Genomic DNA, 8,077 nt, shown 5'->3' on the forward strand with positions numbered 1-8,077 from the left:
ATACAGACGAGGATTTTTCCTCACTATTTGTGTATCCTCGATGACTTGGTGAAAGTGTGCACGATTTACAAGTGACAAAGTCGGTAAAAAAGGAAACACATCGCAAGAGGGGAAAAATGTACTTCAAAGCCACGTCTATGACTACACTACCTCCTTGCCAACAGTACTGTTCATAATGTAATCCTTGCCAATTGAAAGCGGTCAACAATCGGTATTAAATATCACATCAAGGTGCGTGGATTTTTGTTTCAGCGATGCTACTTTCATATTGTTATCTCCTAGCTTTAAATGCTCAAGCCATGTAAAATTCATTGGTATCCAGCCTCCGACAAAATTATACAATTTTGCTTCTAAAGTAGCATCACGGCGTACTTGTAAAGCATGATCTGATCTGTATAGGACCTGGGTTTGAAGAAAAAAAATACACGAAACCCGGTAAAGTAGAGCAAAGGGGCTAAAGTAACTTTAAGTACTCACGTCACATTGCTGCTTTCAGTGTGCTGAAATCCCACTCTCAACTCGAACTGAAAATGGAATTCAGTACAATCAGCACTGACCAGGATAATCAGGGGATTGTTAAAGCATATATCGACAAGTCACAGTATCAGCAACACTTGGCAATCTGTTCCAAAGTCCCTGGAACACATAATATTCTAATCTCTGCTAAAAGCTGACTTCTCTCTTCAAAAGTTCAACTTTTGGCTACTTGATAAAACATTCTAGAATATCATTCAGCCCGTGAAGTTATTTGTGTCAGTGGAGGGTCCTGTCTTGAGGAGCTGCTCGGGAAGGTTTGTTCAGGAGGATTTCTAAAGGTGTTGCCTTCGATGGGCTCTCATTAGTGAAACCCGTAAACAACGTGCGTGACAAAGTCTTACTAATAGACCAAGTTAACTGTAATAACAACAGAAAATGCTGGAAAAACTCAGCAGGCCAGGCAACATCCGTGGAGAGAAAATAAAGTAAGTAGTCAGCCACACAAGACTATTAGGTATTTTTGGCCTTTTACCTCGGATGCTTTCCTCATGATCAGCAGCAGAGACCATCTTTATGGAGTCTACCTTTACATGCCCAATATCTGGGTAACTGCAGCAAGCCATGGGGACAAATAAAAAAACTCTCTGTCATTTGGCTTACTGAGTACACCACATGCTGTCACATGATTCCCTTGACTTTGAAAAGTGACTGAATTAAAAATGCAGCTACGGCTATTAAACTACCAAATAGATTTATTAACAGTAAATAGATAAGTAAACAGGAGCAAAGGATAACCAGCTTCACAGAACTTGGCTCCTCCGCCTTGGAATGTAGAAAATCAGTTGCATCCACTTCACTAAAGCTCGATGTAAAACTGGGCGTGAATCAAGGCCCCTTACCGTTACCTGATGTGAGGGAAGGGAGCCGTGCTGACTTTCCATACAGCCTCCTGGCTCTCTGACAGCTGAATTGGGTCAAGCCTATTCTAGACATGCTTTCTAACTCCTTTCAATTTCACCTAGTGAACAAAGATGAGAAAAGGACTTGCATTTCTATAGCGCCTTTCACGACCACCGGACGTCTCAAAGCGCTTTACAGCCAATTAAGTGCTTTTGGAGTGTAGTCACTGTTGTAATGTAGGGAAACGCGGTAGCCAATTTGCGCACAGCAAGCTCCCACAAACAGCAATGTGATAATGGCCAGATGTTGATTGAGGGATAAATATTGGCCAGGACACGGGGGATAACTCCACTGCTCTTCTTCGAAATAGTGCCGTGGGATCTTTTACGTCCACCTGAGAGGTGGGGGGACAGGGCCTCGGTTTAACGTCTCATCCGAAAGACGGCGCCTCCGACAGTGCAGCACTCCCTCAGCACTGCACTGGAGTGTCAGCCTGGATTTTTGTGCTCAAGTCTCTGGAGTGGGACTTGAACCCAGAACCTTCTGACTCAGAGGCGAAGGTGCTGCCCACTGAGCCACAGCTGACACAAATACAGGAAACTCTTTATTATCCGGCACCGACGGGACCGGCGTGGTGCCGGTTTATCAAAGAGTCCGGATTACAGAGAGGTACAGTTAAAAGGTACGAGAGCTCCGTACACAGCAACAAATCCAGGCTTCCCTGTTGCTTAGCAACATGTGCAGGAACAGCCACAGACCAAGCATCCCTGTTGCTTAGCAACAAGTGCAGGAACCCCAGTCACACGGCCACAGATCCAGGAACTGCCACTAATATGAAGTAAAACTTACCTGAACCTACTCCTGAATTTTGCCAGTAAATCGAGAGTTTCCTGTATGTATTTGTCCCGCTTGTTCAAGATGTTACAGGTAATGTCTGAATTTCTCAGAAAATGTCTCCAATGTGCTAACTCAGCAACCCGCCAAGGTTAATAGGCTGCTGCCCACCCAATAGCTACTGGCACAACTGAACTGTTCCATAATTGTGGCAGTTCCTTGGAAATAATGTGTGACGCACGGCCCCAATATTTATACTTCAGCCTCCTATAGTTCAAGGTATGCTCGTATTTTCACTTATTATTAGCACTATTTTAAAAAACATTATAAAAATTCATTTTTTTTTTTACAACATATTTTCCAAGACTGACTATTCAAATCAAAATATTAAAGTCATGAGGACTGGCTTAAAAAAGTGGGAGGGAGCAGAATTTTCTTTTTAAGAAGGACATAAGGACAAATGCGCTCTGCACCAAATGATCATTTGGTCCACATTCAAGGTTATGCTCTCATTTCTGCTGGCTAATTCCCCCAAGTCCAGTCATCAGCCCTCGTCACTTAAGTAAAAATCGTCTAATACCTTTTTTGTATTATAGAGAAGTTCCAATCTTAGCATTATGAATCGGGGAGAAATTCAGGGTGGGGGAGGAGACTGCACCCCAAAAATCCAGCTAATTCCAATCAAAACTCAGTACCAATTGCAAAGTCACTAAAACGCAAGACAACAATGCAGTAAAAAGACTTGCATTTCTATAGCGCCTTTCACGACCACCGGACATCCCAAAGTGCTTAACAGCCAATGAATTAATTTTGAAGTGTACTCACTGTTGTAATGTAGGAAACGCAGCAGCCAATTTGCGCACAGCAAGCTCCCACAAACTGCAATGTGATAATGACCAGATAATCTGTTTTTTTTAGTGATGTTGGTTGGGGGATAAATATTGGTCAGGACACCAGGGATAACTCCCCTGCTCTTCTTCAAAATAGTGCCATGGGATCTTTTACGTCCACCTGAGAGAGCAGACGGGGCCTCGGTTTAACGTCTCATCTGAAAGACGACATCTCCTGACAGTGCAGCGCTCCCTCAAGTATTGCACTGGAGTGTCAGCCTAGATTTGTGTGTTCAAGTCTCTGCAGTGGCACAGTTAAATTAAATAAAAACTCGGCACAGACACCACTTTATATATGCGATGCATAAAGCTAACGTCTGAGAACATTACTGTGCATTCAGAACCAGTCCCATAATTGGCACGATGTTCTTTCCACCCTTTCTCGCTTTCCTGTTATTAGGATGCAAGTTAAGTCAGTCCTATGGATCTCCCTCTAATTGTCTATTTACAGACAAAAGACGAGAGAGATACAAAATGCGGATGCAAGTACTGGTGTTTCTACAACACAGACTCCTCTTGTTCGAATGCACATTTTGCATATTGCAACAAATTAGAAAGCAACATATGCAGCTGCCGTAGCCATTCCCATTCACCAGTCTTCACTATTTTAGAAGTCTAGAATATTAGACCAGATGAGTGTTGGTTTTAGTAATGCCAGGCAATAGTGCTAGAATTGTTATGAGGAAAACTTCACACCTTCATTCATGTACACCAGCTGTTAGGTTGCAAAGTTTAAATCGAGCGCGTAAAATACATATGGCGCGGCCTCCATTTATTTTCAGCGTATTACGCCAGGCGTTACACAAAAATCTCTGGACGTAATTTCAGGCAAGAAAACAGCAGGAAAGTTCTGGTTTGGGTGGGGGGGGGGGGGGGGGGCTAATTTCTTACCTGATCTGCCACATCTGGAGGCTTGCTATTAATACAGTGCTGCCAGAGCTATCGGTAGTCACCTCGCAAAGGGTTTCCACCCCATACCTCCAGAGGCGAAGTGTTGATGGTGACTGAGGTAAATGGCTGCTGAATGGGCTGGCGGCTACATGGCTTCTGGAAATACTAAATATTATTTTTCAAACCTTTAAAACTTCTCCACAGCATTTTTTGTAAACACTGGTTAGCATGGGTAAAGAGAGCCACATTTCGTTATGACAATAGGCCAAAGCTATTCCAGTACAGCACATTAAAGGGGAGTGATGATGGAGCTAAAGTCTGAATGTCATTTACAAATCACAGGCTTTACAACCATGAGTCAGAATAAGGAAGCTCATGATGATGTCACGATCTGTCCAGAATAATGTTAAGCGACCCTAAACCAGAAAATGGGCTGCATTCAGGACTACGTCTGTGAAAGGTGGAGCCACGCCATGCTGAACATTTGCTCCAATTCTGCAAAAATTGAATATTTAAGCCGATATAATATCACGGACCATGAGGCTCCATGTTATACTTGAGTGATGAAAAAAAACACACACCATTACTGAATGCTCACTCGGGCTGTTGGCACTGCACTGTCTGGGAGGGGAGCCACGGCCAGATTGAAGATGGATAGGAATCATGAAGCCAATTCTCTCAGTTTGCCCACACTAAAAACGGCAGCTCTTGGGAGCAGGAGCTCTACTCGACCACTGAATCTTTTTTTTAAATGGCAGATTGTTAACACAAGATCACATTAGCAATTCTAAATGGGCTGCACCAAATTAAATAACATTCCTTCAAGCATAAAGCGAATCATTCTTTACAGTAGTAATGTTCAAGTTTTTTGTCCTTGTGGGCCACTTAGATATATAACATGGAGCCTCATGGTCCATGATATTATATCAGCTTCTGGTGAGTGGGTCTGACTGGAGTGGGGCAGAGATTGGCTGCAATCGACCTCAATTACCATTGCGAGAAGCCTCCGCAGGATGGACTGTATAAAATTCGAGAGTTGGATGAATATCTAGAGAAGGGCATGACAGCTATCGTGGGATACAATATTTCCGCGATTACAGGATCAGTCAGATCAGCCTTGTACATTTTGATGTAAACCATCCCTCAATATCAGAATCCTTCCTGCAGAATATAAAGTTCAGCTCAGGAAGATAGAGAATACAGTACCTGGATCTGACTACAGTAACTGACTCAATGTTGCGAGTTTATCAATTTCAAGTTAAGTTGTCAGGATAAGAGTCAATCTTGAACGTGAATTTTAAACAATCACTGAGGCTCAATCAATCTGCGAAACGTTTGTGGTTTCACTATAAGTGTCATCTATCACTGGAAAGTGTTAACATATGCTACAGATCACTTACTAAGCCACCTTTTTGGAGGAACTACCTTCTCAAATGAAATCCACCTAATAACACACTTCAGTAACTAACTCGCATGATTTCCACTTTGAAAAGTCTTTTTTGTAAATGACCCTGCCTATGTTATGCCTACCCGATCCAAGGTGGCCAAACGCTAATTCCCATTAATCGGTATTAGAATGAACAATAAACGTCTGATCACCAAGTCGACAACTTCCATCTCAATTGCATGTTCCAGTCGGAACAAATGAACAAAGCTGCAACTGCACTGCACAGACTTGGGAGTGGAGATAATGTCCACAGAGGAGGCAATTCCGATCCAGAAAACTCACTGGAACCAGAATAAATGGAAGCAGCTCCTAAACTTATTTGCCAGTAAGTATAGTATTTATCTGTCTGGTTAGGCTTCACTGACCTTCATCATCCAGATATATTATTAAATAAAATAAATTGGACAGGTTTCTTACTGACCTGCCTCCCATACCACAAAGGGTTTGAAGTATGATTTTTTTTTTGTTGGTAAAGGCTTGTGATAAGCACGACAGCGTCTCTCAGTCATTTAAAGGCAAGAGTGCAGCCAGTGAGGGAGCCCTCCGCCCCGGTCAAGCTGGAGCTGCAGCCCGGCCTTGACAACAGCCCCGCGCTCGGCTAGTCCACCAGCCCCTGGCGGCTGTCACTTACCCCACAGACCCGCTCCGTCTCAGGAGCAGGTTCGCTGCTTCTCGTTGTTCTAACCCGCCCCGATGTCAGATGCTCGCTGCGGACCGTCCGCCCGGGAAAGCCCGACTCCGCCTCATCGTTAGCTCCGCCACACGCCGAGAGCACAAAGCGCCCAGCTCCATCGCACAGCGTCCCCTGTAGCACCGCACCGCACAGCTCAGCTCAACGCCGAACTCCAGACACAGCGCCCCCTGCAGCATTGGAGGTACTCCCAGCACCGCACAGCTCAACGCCGAACTCCAGCCACAGCGCCCCCTGCAGCACTGGAGGTACTCCCAGCACCGCACAGCTCAATCCCAGCTCCAGGCACAGCGCCCCCTGCAGCACTGGAGGTACTCCCAGCACCGCACAGCTCAACGCCGAACTCCAGGCACAGCGCCCCCTGCAGCACTGGAGGTACTCCCAGCACCGCACAGCCCAACACCGAACTCCAGGTACAGCGCCCCCTGCAGCACTGGAGGTACACCCGGCACCGCACAGCTCAACACCGAACTCCAGGCACAGCGCCCCCTGCAGCACTGGAGGTAATCCCAGCACCGCACAGCCCAACGCCGAACTCCAGGCACAGCGCCCCCTGCAGCACTGGAGGTACACCCGGCACCGCACAGCTCAATCCCAGCTCCAGGCACAGCGCCCCCTGCAGCACTGGAGGTACACCCAGCACCGCACAGCTCAACACCGAACTCCAGGAACAGCGCCCCCTGCAGCACTGGAGGTACACCCGGCACCGCACAGCTCAACACCGAACTCCAGGCACAGCGCCCCCTGCAGCACTGGAGGTAATCCCAGCACCGCACAGCCCAACGCCGAACTCCAGGCACAGCGCCCCCTGCAGCACTGGAGGTACACCCGGCACCGCACAGTGTTAACGTTTCAGGTTGATGGCCTTTCATCAGAACCCAGCTACTATATCCAACTCAATGCACTGCAATCCAGACTTTGGATGATTTCCTTCCCCAGAGACGTAGCACTCACCAGCATCGCACAGAGCCACCCTTGCTGGATTTCCCACGATCAGCCTTCTTAACTATTCGCAATGGGCTCCAGGCCCCGATTGTGCCTGCCAGCAGGAGCTCATTGTTAATCCAGGGGCGATGGTGGGAAATAGCCTGCAGCAGCACAGCTGCAACTCTACGAGGCTGTCGGCGTTAGTGAAAAGAGTTACTTTTTGTTACTGGACAGAAAACTCAGGAAAAAAACGGGCAACAGTGCAGAGCAGCTCTATTTTCTGATGCTGTTTTGGAGATGCTTAGAATCGTAGAATCATCTTCTTGGGCAGTCCCTCGGAACCGAGGGTGACTTGCTTCCACATTAAAAATGAGTTCTCAGGTGACTGATGAGTCCAATGCGGGACCTACAGTCTCTGTCACAGGTGGGGCAGACGATGGTTGAAGGAGCGGGTGGGTGGGGTGCTTGGGTTGACATGCGCTCCTTGTGTTGCCTGCGCTTGGCTTCCGCTTGCTCCTGGCGAAGAGACTCGAGGTGTTCGGCGCTTTCCCGGATGCTTCTCCTCCACTTTGTGCGGTCTTGGGCCAGGGATTCCCAGGTGTTGGTGGGGACATGCAAGCCGTGATCCTGACCAACGGTTCCACCACAGACCCAATTCACGTACGAACCGGGGTCAAGCAAGGCTGTGTCATTGCACCAACGCTCTTCTCAATCTTCCTTGCTGCAATGCTCCATCTCACCCTCAGTAAGCTTCCCACCGGAGTGGAGCTAATTTACAGAACAAATGGGAAACTGTTCAACCTCCGTCGCCTCCAGTCCAGACCCAAGGTCGTAGAATCATACAGCACAGAAGGAGGCCATGCTGTCCATCGAGCCTGTGCCGGCTCTTTGAAAGAGTTTTGCAATTAGACCTTCAGGCTTGGGCTGATAAGTGGCAGGTAATATTCGCGCTACAGAAGTGTCAGGCAATGACTATCTCCAACAAGCAAAAGTCTAACCACCGCCCCTTGACATTCAACG

General features: G+C 46.9%; 1 protein-coding gene across 2 annotated transcripts in view; it reads right to left on the minus strand.

Moving 5' to 3' along the window:
- The window catches only part of LOC147098584 (sphingomyelin synthase-related protein 1-like), a 57,206-nt gene extending 50,911 nt beyond the window's left edge, over nucleotides 1–6,295 (minus strand). Inside the window, exon 1 of one of the 2 annotated variants that reach the window (XM_085970440.1) lies at nucleotides 6,071–6,295. The gene's annotated coding sequence lies outside the window, so the exon portion shown is untranslated. The remainder of the gene's footprint in view (nucleotides 1–6,070) is intronic. The other variant, XM_085970441.1, reaches the window with a different exon arrangement.
- Between the last annotated feature and the right edge of the window lie 1,782 nt (nucleotides 6,296–8,077).

This window comes from Somniosus microcephalus, chromosome 29 (assembly GCF_052327205.1).
Source record: "Somniosus microcephalus isolate GS21.2 chromosome 29, FLI_Smic_1.0, whole genome shotgun sequence".
NCBI lineage: Eukaryota > Metazoa > Chordata > Chondrichthyes > Squaliformes > Somniosidae > Somniosus > Somniosus microcephalus.